This window comes from Triturus cristatus, chromosome 5_2, assembly GCF_964204655.1.
Source record: "Triturus cristatus chromosome 5_2, aTriCri1.1, whole genome shotgun sequence".
Lineage (NCBI taxonomy): Eukaryota > Metazoa > Chordata > Amphibia > Caudata > Salamandridae > Triturus > Triturus cristatus.
The window spans coordinates 741952596-741969841 of NC_140588.1; the positions used below are offsets into that span (position 1 = coordinate 741952596).

General features: G+C 42.3%; 1 protein-coding gene across 2 annotated transcripts in view; it reads left to right on the forward strand.

The window, feature by feature from the left end:
* The window catches only part of CYSLTR1 (cysteinyl leukotriene receptor 1), a 513637-nt gene that overhangs the window by 265613 nt on the left and 230778 nt on the right, over nt 1–17246 (forward strand). Inside the window, exon 1 of one of the 2 annotated variants that reach the window (XM_085607847.1) lies at nt 12080–12110. The exons of the other annotated variant lie outside the window; for it this stretch is intronic. The gene's annotated coding sequence lies outside the window, so the exon portion shown is untranslated. Of the gene's footprint in view, nt 1–12079; nt 12111–17246 lie in introns of those variants that run through there. 2 annotated transcript variants of the gene reach the window in all.

Sequence of the window (17246 nt, forward strand, 5' to 3'; positions counted from 1 at the left end):
TTTAACATTACTATTTTTAATATATAAAATAATTTCATATATGCTTTAATATTATTAAATATATTTAACAATTTCTCTATACATTTTTGCAACATTGTTGTACATGTATTATATTTTTTGCCATTTTAAACATTTAATTTTTTTAATAATATTTCAGCTAATTTACCCTTTGATTCCTATGGGGAGTCAGTCTTTTTTTTTAGTTTCATTAGGTGGGCATTTTTTTTCTACCGCTAACTATATTTAGTAGTCTATTTGGTGTTATTTTGGGTCATTCATGGAAGAAAGTGGGTGCTGCTGTTCAACGGTAAAGGTGAGTACATTTTTACCAATTTTTAAGGTGTTTGTAAGGTAGGGGGAAGGTATGATAGTTGTGTATATCAGATGTGTGGTGTTATTGGTGAGTTTATTGTGTGTTTTATTGTTTATTTGGATGCTATTTCGTGTTGCTTAGTTTTATTTTGTATTGAAGGAAGTGTTGTTAATGTAAGTTATTTGTATTGTATGTATTGCTAACTAGTTTTCTGTAAAGTAATAATATGCATGTAAATATTTGAGAATGTATGTTTTTGCGGGAGGGTGTTTTATCTACTTTTTGCAGGTTTTATTTTCCTGGAAGTTTCTAATGGAAATTTGCTCCATGTTTTTTTGGTTTCCTGGAGCGGTTCTTTTTTTTAAAACAACTTTCTAGGTTTTTAATGTAACCTACAGACTGTGGATTGCTTTGAGAGTTTCTTTTTTTTAAACTACATTTTGGCATTTTTGGTGGGCTTTTTAATATCTTTTAAACTACTTATTTTTGTGGAAATATGTGTATTTGGAGAGAAATATGCAGCAACAAAATTGTAAGTTATTTTTTTTTAATTAATTTGCTGTGGGTGGGAAATGTTATATATTTATAATTATGTTATGTTGATATCTTTATCATGTTGTGTTTTTTAAACTATGTGAATTATTTTTTAAATTATGTATAGTTTGTTAGGTTGTTTTATGTATTAATTAATAGAAATGTATTTAAAAAATGAGTATTAATTACAAAATTTATATCAGTGAGTAATGCAAAATGTAGAATAACTTTTTCATTAATATAATATTATTTTACTGGTTTAAAAAAAATATGCTTTAATTATCTCTTATTGACCACTCATTTGGCAATTACTTAAGTTTTGAAATTACCGATGTACCCTGTGCAAGCTGACATTAGTGATTAAAAGGATTTTACAGTCACCTGAATTGCCTACATCTGTTCCAAAAGAAGATGTAATTCAAGCACAACTCCAAACTCACTTGTGCGGCATGCAAACCGAAAGGTTTCATGAAGCAAACGTCCTTTGACAGGTGAGCAATGGGTAAATCTCTCTGCCATGAAAGAGAATAAGTGAGTTTTTTATTCTCTTTCAAGTTTTTCTCAAGGTGGCTTATTACATATACTGGCTGCCAGATGGATATCCTGCCTCACTTCCCCAATATTGTTGTCTTCACCTTTCAACACAACTAGTTACCGGTTGCTGATCTCAGGGCTATGCAGGGCATGGTAGATGTCTAAGGAATGTGGCAGGTGTACAGATTTCAGTGACATTGGACTTTGAAACTCTATCCTCTCCTTATTTGGGAGCCAGAGCAAACAACGGAAAATGAGGAAGCTAAAATCAATTTTGTCTACTTCATGACAACTCTTTCCTTGAAGATTTGAATCTTCTGAAATCTGCTGATCTAAAAAGTTGGCTGCCTATCATCAAACAAACAAAGGATTGGGATATAGTAGCAGGATCCTGTGCGGCAAAGAATTACCGTATCGCCCACATCAGCAGAAAGTAGTGGCTGCAAAGCCTAGTTTATACATTTGCCTGATTTTCTCAAATGACAGGAGGGAGATGACTAAATGCCCCAAAGCGTTTAGAAACTTGATAGAGGGAATCTTGACAATATTGCTGGAGAATTTATAATAATTTAAGCTTAGCTTCTGCACCATATGTTGGGCATACATCACAATACATTCAATATTTCATCTGTTTAGAATAAGCTAGCTTTCTTTTGTCTCACTCTGCATAATGCTCATTCTTCTGTCTAGCTCCCTGCCATCTTCAGTGATATATCCTGTGAACTGGAAATAGAGTTGCGTATCATACATGGTAGAAGGATGAGCAGAAGTAGTAAGTACATTTTGAATAGGACTGTAGATAAGGGGTGGAAAGCCTTTCAATGAACACAGATCACTGTGAAGTGTAGGGATAGATGTTCATGGAATTGCTCTTGGTATTTCTTTCTGCCAATAAATCATTGAACTAGGGCCTTATGAAAGACACATATTTGAAGATGTGGCTGTGTGGTCACACTATTTTTCAGAATTTTGGTGGGGAATGATGCCTCTGCAGCAAAGTCATAGTTAGCTGGATCCTCCACACCTCGGGTGGTTTTCAATAACAAGTGGGCAATATTTTAGAAGTTTTACAAAATGTGTAAGCATTGTTTTTTATAAATGGCAAGGGCCTCCTGAGAATTACATACTTACATATTTAAAGAATGTTTGGCTTGGGACATGGATTTGCAATGCTTAGAAATCATGTGTTCATGGTTGCTGTGTACAGTAATTTGAATTCTGACATTCTGGCATCTCTCTTAATCAGTTGGAAAGGTAGGAGCCTACAGTCAGAAATGTTGTGTGCAGGTTCTGTTCATCTGGACTAACTCCATCTGTTTTAGGTCAAGCCTAGTCAGTGTGCATGCATTGTCTGCAAGACCTGCTGTACTCAAAAAGGACTTAGCTCCCTCCTGCTGTCCTCCCATCGGTTGAATTCAGTGTTGCTCTTTTTAGCTGCTTCCTAAATTGCTCATGCAGCGACATGTTCCTTCTGTTTCCTCATACAGGAGCACCACCTAAGTACAGTTTGCTTCCAGTCTTGTGGTATTTCAGAGAACTCTTTTTTATAACTGTTGCAGCATGGCATGCTGAGCTAAGTTTGGCGGCTGTGCCTTTCTTTTGTTTTGCACGGCACGGCTCACACACCTCCATGTTTTTAACTTCCTGCTGCGTTAGTTCCACCCCCTCCCCAGACTCTCTCCCAGACTCCTTCGCTTTTCTGCCCATCAATTTCCATCCTTGTTGCTCTGCGAGAGAAAGTGAAAGTAAGTGGCGGCTCATCAGTTGAACAAAGGGGTTGGGCAGTTGAACAAAAACACATGAGTAAAAGACATTTCCATTTACAACACCAATAGCTCTAACTCTCACAAATGCAAGACCTATTGCATTGCAAATGTTTGTTTTTATTTCGAAGGCAAATTGGTTGTTGATGGGGTATTCCGCACTTACGGCCTTATTGCAATAACAGGCGGTCTGACCTCCCAATTATGATGCAACTGCCCGGCTGGCAGTTGGAAAGGTGCTCTTTTACACTGCGACTTGTGCTGTGGTGCTAGAAAGAGGCTGTATAGAAGAGCAGTTTGTGCACATCCACGCACCGTGTGTCAGACACCATATGGTGCCTTGTATACCATGTATAGATATTTGTGGGGGCACTACATGTGCCCCCAGGGTCACTTAGCAGTGGCTTATGAGAGACGGGGTTCATCTTTGGTGTCCCAAAGTCCATTTCTGACAGCCTTTTCATGGCAGTCGGACCTCCATGAAAAGGCTGTTGGAAAGGTAATTTGTAATCCCTATGGCGGTGCCTGCCTAAGCACCACCGTCATTGGGAATTTGATTCTGACTGCCGCCCCATCATGATCAGTAGATCCTGGCGGAGGTGGTGGTCTTTCCCCCGATGACTGTCGGTCCAAACACATGCATTCAAATATGACAGTCGGATTAAAGGGCTGTCTGTTGGGCATACCACCACCGATGGCCTGCCGGTGGCGGTACACCCAACATCCTAATCAGGCCCTTCGTGCAGGTTTCTGTAGGTGATGCAATATACTTTGAATTAAATGATAGTAACATTGGCTGTGTGAGGGTATATTTTTAGTATAGATTGGATCATAGCTTGCTCAAAGTCAATAATACATTTTGGGGATAATAGTTGTTTGTCTGTTGCTTGATGTGGTTTAGCAGTTCCATATAGGTACTGCTTTGTTTGGGAGTAATGCATAAACAAAAGGTATATTCGTTTTTGAAAATTCACCATGTATGGTGTAAAGTTAATGGAATGGTTTAGGACACATTTTAAATGTGCCATTCAACATCCAAGTTTCACATTGGGCTAGTTTTAGTAAGTTTGTAGGAGTAGCAAATATAAGTATACGTTTGTCATCGCTTTTATCATAAAATAATAGGAATTGCTCTTCTCTGTGGGTATTTGGTTGGGATGTCTATATCTCGGAATGTTTTAGGAGGAGGTGGAGTGTCGCTGGTGGCCCTTTTAGTTCTTGTTATAAGGCATTTTAAGGTGGGAATTGATGGTTACTGGCCTGTTATATATTCTGGTATGTGGGGTAGTATAGCTTTAAGTATTTGTTCCTGGGAACTAGTGCTTGCTTCTCATATATTTCCGAACACTTCCCTGACTTCTATTTCTGTTACATTGGGAGGGTGGTTATGCATTCTTGCACCTATTACTACAGTTTCTTTGGTAGTTGCCCTCCCATAACATGTATTAGAATAATCTTTGCTACATTTTCAATTAATATGTTTATAAGAAGCATTTTCTAGACTGTACATGTATCCCATATAGCACAGTAAAAGTTTCCCCTTCTGTGATGTTGGGAACACTGCATTACGAGATCACTGCTGGGCTGGCAAAGTGTCGATCGCAGCCATGGTGGTGGCATGCTTTGGCTCTAGGAGAGGGTCTGAAGCCAATGCTGGCCACACTGCTGTGCCTCCTGCAAGTCGGGTGCACTGTTTCCATGCACCTTGTTGTGCATGGCAAACAGTGCGCACACCAACCGTGCTGGCATAGGTGGGCACAACATGGGCCACAGTCCTCTTTGGCTTATTCACCCGGGGTATTTTGTGGCCCTTTACCTACCTTTCTGCTGACCATTTTATGGCAGTGTCCCCACCATGAAAAGACCGAAGGAAAGGCAGGTCATAATTCCCACGGCGGTACCCATGCCGGCACCACCAACATTGACCGCTGATGTCCCCAATGCCACTGCCATGGGAGCTCAGATCTTGGCGATGGTGATGGTTCTGAGGCAGTCGAGGTGGTCTCATGACCTGCATCGTAATCTGGCAGTCGGACCACCAGGTATATAGGCGTTTGGGCTGTCAATAAGCAACTGCGGTTCCCGGACTGCCAGGGTCTTAAAAAGTCCCTGTGGGCTCATTAAGATCCAACCACAGTGGCTGCGGTCCAAATCCGACCGCACACTGTATTACGATGCAACTCCTGCGACCGCAACTATGGCAGTACACATCCCTGAATATGCCGCTGCAAGTGGGTACAAATCCACAGAAAACATGTACAGTTCTACACACATGCATGACATATGTGGGGATATGCCTTGTTCTGCATGTACCCCATTGCTGGAGTGTGGCGATCTGTCCACAGTCCAGTCAATAGGGATACATACCGCCTATGGACTTACCTGCATTCCAGCACCCAAAGGGTCATAGTCTTTGGGGTTCTGCTGCCGCGCTGTAGTGGGGACCTGGGGGAAAGGATTCACGCCAGGAAATGTTGAGGAAAAACTGATTTGGGTGAGTATGCACTCCAAATCCTTCGTTTGCGACCAATCAAGGCAGTCAGTCGGATCGCCACGGATGGCTCGTCAGACAGTCACATCGTAATCCAGATGGCGGTTGGAACACCCTGTACAGCTCTGTGGCTGCTGCTTTTCATGGACTGCCATCGCAGTGGCCGGAGAAAGACTGTCGGAGTCGGCCATCTTCCCTGTTGGTCAGACTACATTCAGCATGCATCGTAATTCAGCAGTCAAACTGAGCGCTTCTGACTGGACTGTGACGGTCCGACCAACGCCGACAAGGCCTTGGATGTCGGGGCAGCCGGCATCGCAATCACTCCCTATGTTTTTATTTACTGTAATAACATGAATAAAGAAATATAGTTATTAAATCAATGCAGTTTAATAAAATAAAGTTAAATAGATATTTTCAATTTTTTTTAAACTTACTTATCTCTTGTTTAGTGAAGTTTTGTCTTTTTGGAAACTTTTTCTCCGGCAAGCTTGTTCTTGAAACAGGTGTTTTTTTCTGTTGGAAGAGAAAAGTTAGTTTTATTTATTGCAGATATTATATTTTCCATGTTTAAGGAGATGTAGGTCATTCTGAGTTTTAGCTGCTGCTGTTTTAGTACATTTTAGAGCAGATCTTTAGCTGTCTTAATGGGCCAGCAACCTCCTTCCAATTAAAGAGTGGTTATTTTTTGGGCTGAGACAACCAATCCATAGCATTGAAAATCAGTGAATTAGACCAATATGGCATGCTCAGTCTCCTCTATGGTGCTGATGCTTCCACAGCTCACCCACACGCTACCTGGTCAACCCTGCTTGGTTGACACCAGGCACTACAATGGATTTGTTGGCACAGGGTGCTGACAGCTGTGATGCAGCTTTGGGTCAGGTTCTGGCTTAGCCACACAGCCGCCTTGGAGGGCTTCCAGGCGTGGGACTACATAGGCATCTCCATGGTTGGGGATGTCTGAATGTGCACATTTCAACACCTCATAGACACACCATGCGCAATGACACAATTCTACCGCATTCTACAGCTACAGCATACCCTCGAGGCTTCCCATGGCTCCTCTAAGCCCCTTCCCTAAGATAATCCCCTATTGGTAAACCTGCTGGGTTCATGACTAGTAAGGAATGGTATCTCTTGTTTATATTGCTCACTGGTCAGCAACATCCCAGAACCCATGACCAAACTGAGGTAGAGATGGGTGGGCGATGTGGGCCCCTTCGATGAGGATGACAGGGTGGAGTACAAAATGGCAAGTAGGACATTGGCAATTTCTGCAAAGCTTCGCCTCAGCCAGCTGAAATACTTACACCATGTATACTTCTGTCCGTCATGGCTGCACAGGATGAGGGATGACCTACCACCGCTGTACTGGCTCTGCCGGCACCCAGAGGATACCTTTTCCCACATGGTCTGGGATGCTTGATTATCCATGCATACTGGAAGCAAATCCGCAACACCTTTTTCCAGATTGTCAGCAAGACAGTGCCGCCAGACCTAAAGCTGGTTCTATTAGGCCTGTTGGGTGCATGAGAAGGTAGTTGCCATACCACACGTCTGGTTGGGCTGGACCTGATCATTGTCAAAAGTGATGTTACCCGACACTCCCCCATTTCTTAAATGGACCCAGAGGCTTGACTATGCTGCTGTCACAGAGAGATTTGTGTATAAATCTAGTGGGATGCACAGAGCAACACTGAAAGGTATGGGAGATTGGTTGGCTTATTCGGAATCCCTGCCATCAGAGGACTAGCTTTCTGTGACACTCTTTTGTTAACTCTCCTACTGGAAAATGTGGGTATGGGATCACTGCAGCAAGGTTACTTCTACTATTGTTTTTCTTATATGTAACCTGAAATCTAATAGAGTTATGCAAACAAAAAGAACGAATTTCAGAAAACAGGAGTAGTGAAGGCAAAATGTTTGAGGGAAGACCACACCAGGATGACAGGTCTAACAGGTATTAAGTATTCAGAATATTTTAAACATCAGTAAACATACAAAACAGAACATATTTTTTTTATAAAACACTACCCACCAAATAGCCCAATAAATCCAAGAACCTGAAATGAAAAATAGATACAAAAATGTATTTATAAAAATGTTTACATTATTATTTAAAATATAAGTTTAACAAACATACAAACTAAATACCATACAAATGCGAAATTAACTATCAAAATATTTTGGTAATCAATATGTTAAACTTCAATATTATTCTCATAAAAACAACATACTTACCCACAGTATTCAGTTCCTCGATATTTTGTTAATATTTGCAGTCACAATATTTTCACCTCAGTATTAAGGTCAAAAGATATTTTGGAGTCGATATTTAGGAGCTATGCTATCCTAAAGACATAGCGAAAAGAAATCTGGAAGGAGTCCAGGGACATCCTGAAAACATATTCATATATTTGTAAAAAGGTGTGTATTTACCTGTGTGGGTCCAATGAAAGGTATCCCTAGCTCCACCGAGTTCATACTTTTTTTCCATTAGACAAACGTAACATGTGAAAGGTTTTGTTTTCTCAGCTGGTATTTTCCTCAAAGTCATTCATTTCATTTGTAAAGTCCATGCTAATGCCGGTTCCCATTCTTACCCCAACCCCCCATCTATGCTCAAGCCTGGTACAACTCACTTAATAACACAATTAGGCTGCAGAGGAAGTCCCATTCTGACACTTTTTCTAATTTACTCAAGTTGACTTTATTGAAAACCATTTTTTTCCAATGTTAGCAGTCTTGAAAATAGTTGTCTTGACCTTTGTATTCAGTTTGTTGACCGATAAATAAGATATCTCAGTCATCTCGGGTACTTTGGGGGTGTGTGCGTGTGTGTGTGCAGTTGGACCTAATTTGTATACCCAGAAAATGGCTCAACAAACTCTTAATCCTCAGGCAACTATAATAAATATTTTCTTTTAAAAAGTCCACAAAGTATGTGATGCCATAGCGCAGCTATTCAACCATCATATATATTTTATCAGAATCTATTTGTTACTGATGCCTCTTAAATGCAATACACATAAAGAGGCATTATCTTAATCACACAACATTTAATATTGCATTACTTGTGTCATTTCAACAGAATAAAGGGACTTATGCACAAAGCCTATTTTTAGGTCGCAAATGGCCTGATTCGCAGATTCAGGACGTTTGCGCATTTTAAAAAAACTTTCTTTGTGGTTACAAATGCCAAACTGCGATTTGGTAACCTCCTACCAAATGGCAAATTGGGTTGGCAAATCGGAATTTGGAAGGGGCATATTTAGATCGTCACTTCCTAACATTGATTCGCAGTGGTATGTATGAATGTTTTGCGACCAAATTACTGTTGCAAAACATTTATATTTTACCGATACCTCTTAGGAGGTGGTAAAGATTCACAAATGGGAAGGGGTCCCCAAGGGACCCCTTTCCCTTTCTGAATGTTGATACAAACATTTTTTGAGAGCAGGCAGTGGACCCCTGTACCACTGCTTACTCTTCAAATCTGAAAATGAAGCATTTAATTTTTTCGTTTTAAATGCAACCCTTTTTCCCTTAACCCCTTCGACGCGCTTGACGGAACGGTTCCGTCATGCACGTCAGTTGGGCTGTGCTTATGACGGAACCGTTCCGTCATGGCCCCGCCCGCGCACGGAATCTTCAGCGTGGCGCGGAAATCCGCGCCGCGCTGAAGGGGTTAAGGAAAGTGGGTTGCATTTACAATGAATGCTTTGTTAAAAAGTAGTCACAGACATTGTAGTCTGCGGACTTCAACAGGCTGCTATTCCTGTGATGGCTGCAATTCCTAATGGGTCACAAACTGCGAGGTACCTCCTTATTATTCAGGAGGTAAGTCAATTTGCGACCCACTAGATATCGCTAAATGAAAGTCAATGTTAGGAGTTGCAATTTCCATAATTGTGATTTGCAGGAAATCGCAATTAGATAATCGTTATTCTTAAAATTTGTACAGATGGCCCAAAGTTCCTTCTTACTTCAGTCACATTTTCTGTGCCCAGTCTGTTTTTATGCTCGTAATAATGCCATTGTATTATGACTGGCTACCACAACGAGAAATGAAACTCCGTTTTTTATAAATGCTAGTCCAGGACTTAAAATGGCATCACCTAATTTGCTTTCTCTGAAGAGCAACAAACATCTAATTGAACCTGACTTCTGCTCTACACAAAATGTCACTGAATGCTGAATTCCAAAGATTTGTGAGCCCAGAACAAATCTTTTTTGTATAAGTAAAGCTATGATATCAGATACCCCATAGACAAAAGAATGTTAAAAAGAACTTTACCAATAAAGGGAAAAGACCATTTCCACACTCAACAATTCAGTTTTAGCTTGAAGTACTGCACGTTTTTCTGACATTTCAGATCTGTTATGAGTGCGGCAAATGCTCCTGCAGCATATGTGAGCCAATAACGGGGATTATCACACAGAGGCTTTGGGGTTAATTATTTTCTTTAAAACATTTGTACCTATGGTGCTTTGTTTTATTATATAAAACTATTTGGCTCCTCATTGCAAAAGTTGCCATGTGAAATCTGACTCGTTCTGAAAGGATTTGACTCGATCTGCATTATTGTATTTGTGATTTATTGTTCTTAGCTTCACCTATCCCTCTATGCTTCTATTCCCCCCTTGCTTTATGCTATGACAAACAATATTGATGTGCAGCAAATAGCAGCACACCCTCGCCTTAATTGTGTTACTCATATTCCATGTACAACTTATTTTACCTCAGCAACCCCAACTTGAAATTATATTCTTTGCTGTTTAATACTGTTTATCAGTGGTTCTTAACATATGATCCGAGGACCCCTGGGGATCTATAAGACTTACTCAGGGGATTTGTGACTGCTTTACAAAATGAAATAATATTAAAACTAAATAATTATAGTTGATAATGTATATACAAATAAAGACAAAAATTGAAAATGTGAAAACATTTTCTATATTTGATTGTGAATTAAAGAAAATATTTCAATATTTGAGCATGTGTTTTGGGTTACAATTTGGGTTCTAAAATGCCCAAAAAGATTGTTGTTGTGCTGGGTAATGATAATCGCTCTCTAATTTATTGTTAAAAATGACAAATCAATGGATGAGAAATCTAATTATACATGCTTGCTATGTTTATGGTCTGTCTTGACAGACCAGCTATCGCCAGACAACTATGTGTGCATCAATAGATGTTTTTTTGGCTCCGCCCACATTTTGGGAGTCACTAGTACATGTTTTGATTGGGAAGAAGTTGTGTGCTTTCACAAAAAATGAGCACTTGCCTTCATGCAGCTGTGATATCCAGGTGCCTAAGATTGAACTTTCAGGGGCACACACATGACATTGGAATGCTATTGAAGTGTCTTAGATAACTAGATAATTTCTGTTGTTTTTCTCTGGCAGCACTGCAGCACAGAAGGTAGAAGGGCAGTAATTGACATACATGAATTTGTTGGTCTGGCTTGGCAGTGCAAGTGATTTTTTGACCTTTGAAACTTCACCAAAGTTACTCCACGTTTCTTTCCACACAGATACCCACGATTCCCACGCTATTTACTTGTAATGCTTCACATTACCAATCAACATTCCTTTGGCATTACCATAGCTATAAATTCATCAGCTTCCACTTTTAGGTTCTGTTCACCATACATCATTATATTGCAGCTCCGTAGACCACGTTCCTTCCTGTCATTAGTCAGCCTTTTTGTACACAAGTTTATGCGCCAGAGCAGCATAACGTTTTTTATTAGAAAAACTCCACCACCAAGGAGGCAGCAGCCCAGTGCTTAATTTGTGCTGGTGCTTTCCAGTGCTAAGCACCGGCACGGGGTGGCTGCCTCACTAATAGTAAATAAAAGAAAAACACAGTTGCTTTATGAAAGGCTCCGTGGTGCTTAGTTTCAGGCAGCACGTAACCTGAAACTTGTTGTTTAGCACTGTGAAAGTGTATGAAGCTGCGCATATGTGAGCTTGGCCTAGAGTGTACTCACCCTCAAGGTCCAAGGCAGTGTTGTGCCATCAGGATGGTGGCACGACTGGAACTCTCGTGGACCCCCGGTTCTGGGCCCTTCCGAGGCCCGTGCTGGGCTATGTTCTGCAGGACTCTAAGGCCCTCATCAGGCTTTGGCTGCCCGAGCTCTGCTCCTTTTTCTGGGGCTGCCATGGCAGCTGGGGTGGGGGGGGGGCAGCTCCCACCTGACACTCCCGGGCTACTTTCACTTTCAGTTTTGGGCGTGGCCTCCACTTTGAGGCACGGACTGTGAGCTGCAAAGCCATGCTGAGGGGCCCTGGCCCCGTTCCCCAGGACCAGCCAGTCCTCTTCCCAAAGAAGCTGAAACTCTACCGGAACTGAAGGCACAGGTGCTGTGGCCGATGTCCGAGGCCCGCAGGGGGCACTACATGACGACCCTAGTGCTGAGTGAGGTGCTACGGAGGCGGAAGGACCTGGAGGCGGTGGAAGCTGATCGTGAGTTGAGGGGGTGAACAGAACTGCACTGACTGGGGGCCTGAGGAGAGGGAGGGGAACCTGAGACAACCAAGAGCTTTGTTTACGAACATTAGTTATGTGGGGGTGAGCAGGGTTGTCATTTAGGGGCAGGGGCTGCTAATGTGTGCTCACGCCAGAGCCACAAAAGTGCCAGAAAACGGAACCAAGTTGTGGAGAAATAAACTGCTTACATTAAAAACTGTAGGAGAAAATATCTGTAACATAAGGTTATTTCCCACCAAAAACGTTGTCTACCGAAGAGAACAATTTTGCAAAGTGCAAAATTTGTCCGATTTCCGGCAGCGGTCACATTGTCAAAATTGTCAAACATAAATAAAGGCAGAGCTCGAAAAGCTGCGCGCTCTGGACAATGTAACAACAGTTTAACCAGTGTTGGAATAGAAAAAACATTACTCCTTGAAGCCATAAATTGGGATGGTCAAGGTGTGGCAACGAAAACAATGTAGCCTCAAAAAGGATCCTGACCGGTCACTTCATACATTTATTTTATTTTAAAATCTTCTTCCACAAAGGAATTGGAAAGAAAATGAAATGTGACAGAGAATGTGAGCACCATTAGTTCTCTCACAGCAGCCTCCTTGCATAGATGGTCACAAGTCTTTTAGCTTCGATTAGTCAAAGCTCTGCTAACTGAGAGGAACTGATGCCAATAGGTCTTGCGTATGCGGGATATATTGGCTTTGTTAATTTTTTTTAGTTGTGTGTTGCATTGTGGTGTGGTATGCAATGGCCTGTCATTCTATAGTGTTGTATGGTATGGCCTGTCATTCTATAGTATAGTATGTGAGCAGTGTGCCTGTATGAGTGCAGGTTGACTCGTGCCTGTATGAGTTTAGGGCGAGTGATGCGCCTGTATAACTGCTGGTTGACTTGTGTGCCTGTATGAGTGCAGTGTGAGTGATGTGCCTGTATGACTGAAGGTTGACTCGTGTACCTGTATTAGTGCAGGGTGAGTGATGTGCCTGTATGACTGCAGGTTGACTCGTGTACCTGTATTAGTGCAGGGTGAGTGGTGTTCCTGTATGAGTGCAGGTTGACTTGTGTGCCTGTATTAGTGCAGGGTGAGTGGTGTTCCTGTATGAGTGCAGGTTGACTTGTGTGCCTGTGTGAGTTCAAGGTAGTGATGTGCTTGTATGACTGCAGGCTAAGTGGTGTGCCTGTATGCAGGCTAAGTGGTGTGCCTGTATGAGTGTAGGGTGAGCGGTGTGCCTCTTTGAATGCCAGGTGAGCACTGGGCCTGTATGATTTCAGGGTGAGCGGTGTGCCTGTATAAGTGCAGGGTGAGTGGTGTGCCTGTATGAGTGCAGGGTGAGTGGTGTGTCTGTATGAGTGCAGGGTGAGTGGCATGCCTGTATGAGTGCAGGGGGACTGGCATGTTGTATGATTGCAGGGTGAGCACTGTGCCTGTAAGAGTGACTCTTGTGCCTATATGAGTGCAGGGTGAGTGATGTGCGAGTATGACTGCAGGCTGAGCGGTGTGCCTTTATGAGTGCAGGGTGAGCACTGTGCCTGTATAGGTGCAGGGTGAGCACTGTGCCTGTATGAGTGCAGGGTAAGCAGTGTGCCTGTATGAGTGCATGGTGAGCTGTATGAGTGCAGGGTGATCACTGTGCCTGTGTGAGTGCAGGGTGATCACTGTGCCTGTATGAGTGCAGGGTGAGTATTGTGTGTGTATGTGTGCAGGGTGAGTGGTGTACGTGTATGTGTGCAGGGTGAGGGGTGTACCTGTATGAGTTATGGGTGAGCACTGTGCCTGTATAAGTGCGGGCTGAGCGGTGTGCTTGTGTGAGTGCAGGGAGAGCACTGTGCCTGTAAGAGTGCAGGGGGTGCGGTGCAGCTTTTGACTGCAGGCTGAGCGGTGAGCCTGTATGAGTGCAGGGTGAGGCATGTGCATTCATGAATGCAGGGGAGGACTGTCCCTTTGTGAGTGAAGGGTGAGCATTGTGACTGTATGACTGCAGGCTGAGCTATGTGCCTGTATGACTGCAGGCAGAGTGGTGCGCCTTCAAGACTGCAGGGTGAGCACTGTGCCTGTGTGAGTCCAGTGTGAGCACGGGGCCTGTGTGAATACAGTGTGAGTGGTCCAAACTGAAGCCTGCATAGATGGGCATTTCTGACTCGTGCAGTATGTTAACAGAACTCCATTATTTGCGCTGTAATGCCTAAGTGCCATTTTTAGATACCACAGCATTACATACTGTGCATATTAAGGGTCTGCATTGTGTACTCTAGACATATTTTTGACATTGCATTGTACATGAGCCTATTTTATATGCACATTTTGGAGACCTGATATACGCATATAATCAGAGGTTTTAGATGTCTATAGTGGGCATATTACAGGATTGAATGACGTGCATAAATCAGTTACAGGTCGTGCATGTGCCAGAGAGGTGCATATTGTGCATCTAGCAGTGTCCAATATATTCTTCATGTGCCAGATGCCTTCATATTGGGCTTGACCCTCTGAACTCTATCATGTCATATATCCGTTGGCAACAAAATGTACACATATCAATGGTGAATGCGCAAAATTCTCAGAGCAAAAGAATTGAGAAGTGTGTAAGGTGTGGTACTATCTTTTGCTACTAGACTGGTCCGGGGCCGGGGCAGTTTAGAGGGCTATCTGAAAATCAAGCCTGGGGAGACACAAAATACAACAGAAGTAGATAGTCATTTCAGCATAACCATAGAGTCGGACGTTCATGGCCAGAAAGGTTCATTATGTTTGGTTCAAAAAGTCATTACATCCAGTCTCTTTTGCGGTGTTGCCTTGATTTTATTAAGATAGCTTCTCCAAGGAGCTGGAAAATCAACATGTGTGTCAATTCAACCATCATGTTGCCAAGGTAGAAATTCAGATTGAGTATTACATCTAGCTTTCAGTGCCAGTTGAAGATGTGGGTGGAGCCAATTGAATAAGTGGGTGAAGCCACTGAAGGAAGTGGATGGAACCAGGGAAAGTGGGTGTGGCCTCCTACAAAAATTTGAGCACCTGGACTTAATATTTTACAAATTAAGCACTGCAGCAGCCTTGTCCAACTCAATACATCTGTGCAACAACGTAAGCAGACTGTATAAAAAATGATCGTCCTGTCTTCAATTTACTAGATCACTAAGCATTCCAGGGATGTTTTGCCCTTCTGTAAGTTGCAGCTTGAGTGTATTGTTACAGCAAGCAAGAGGTCCTCTCCTACCAATCAACTGGGATGCAATACAAAGACATTATATAATGCGTGCACAGACACTCTGCTGGTAATTGTTTTCAAAGATTGTGGGTATGCGTGAAATAGCAAGACCTACTGACTTTGCCAATGCTTGTTTTAGAGGTAACCTATAAAAATGTCCTGCTTTCTTTCGATATTAGAACTAAGTGCTTCAAGTCTCATTGGTTTTTTTCCGGTTCAGAGTTTAGTTTCGGAAACAACATTAAGTCACTCTCCTCACTTCACTCTAACATAAAAATAGGAAAGGAAATAATGGTGTTTTGGACCAAGTGAGTCCTTGTGAAGCTTCCTTTGTCAAATTTTGCCACGAACCGCTTGATGCCAGTGCCAATGAAAACAGCGTGTTCCTTTCCGTCGACTTGTCCATATGCTTCCAGTTCCTGCCATGATTAGACCCTTCTAAGCAAGTTGCAAGCAGGCCTCTAAAATCCGTTGTCTAGGCAAGCAGCAGACGAAGTCTCGTTTCCTCTTTCTCTAATTAACGCACGTTTCTGGATGCGCTATGCGCAGTCACGCGTTTATTGTAAGCATGAGATGTCCTTTGTGTTTGTAAAGATAACATGGTCAATGAACCGGAGAGTCTCGGTAATTCGATGGGCTCCCTGCAGTTGCTTCACCTGTGCCATGATTTGTTCTGGTGATTGCTAGTCATCAATCATCAGTTACACAAACCCGTGACGCCCAGACCCATACCCTTGTAAAGAAAGAGGAAACCTGATCTAAAGGAGTGAGGGGTTTAATTTGTTGTTTGGGGCATGCAAAATATCTGCCAAATATTGGATCTTCTGCTGACGCCAAATTCTGAACAACTCCTTGTGCAAGGCTCTTGACCTGAATTCTTTTTCAAAAGAGTTTTTTTCGGGCAAAGCAAATTTGCCTACTTTCTAAAAGAAAAAGCATGTTTTTTCTCTGAGGGTGTCATACATATGATACGTGTACCAAAGGCTTGCATTGGAATGTCATCACCCTGCAATGGGTTGAAACATAGTCAATGTCCTGGAATGTAACAGGTCAGAAAGAAGCCTTCTTGAAAAAAATTAGCTAGTGCGACCCTCTCTTGCTTTAAATTCCATCACATTGACAGCTTCCACTACCCGCGCAAGGAAGCAGTTGTATAACTTTTCATGATCCCTTTTTTATTCTACATTAGGCAGCCTCGCCAAAGATCATGGAGCACCTATATTATCAGGAAGAAATGGAACTGCAGTTTTCAGGGTTGAAAACAGTGTTCAATCAATAACCAGAGGTTGAAGAGGAAATAAGAGTAACCCTCGCAGTTATGTTCTTGATCTTGCACAATTCTGTTCTTTATGAAACCCATTGGTCTAGCAGGAGCAAATGTGATCATTTCAAACTCTTCGTACACACGTTCAAGGCACTACACAACTTAGGCCCCACCTACTTGAAAAGTCACATCTCCTTCCATCAACCACCCAGACACCTCTGTTCTGCAGGACTCTCACTTGCACACATCCTACCCATAGAAAGACCCAGATCAGGAGGACGTGTGTTCTGTTACAGCGCTTCTACTGCGTGGAAGGCTTCCCACATAACATCAGAGCCTCCTCCTCTCTTGAAGTGCGCAACAGGCTGAAGACCTGGCCTTCTAATTAACCAACATACCACAGTCCAGCCTAGGAGCACACACCTGCTCAGTACCATGGTATCCTCATGGGTGACAGTGCACTTTACAAATGCACATAACGTAGCATAACAGCAGGTGACGGTGAAACTTGGAAGCTTAAGAGCTTCTAGACCAGGAAATTTAAAATGCCCATGCAGCGCTTGATACTGTTTTCTAAAGAGACCTAGTAAGTTTAGATAAAGTATTTTTTTAATTGTTATCTGTCATGGGAATGCATTAAGA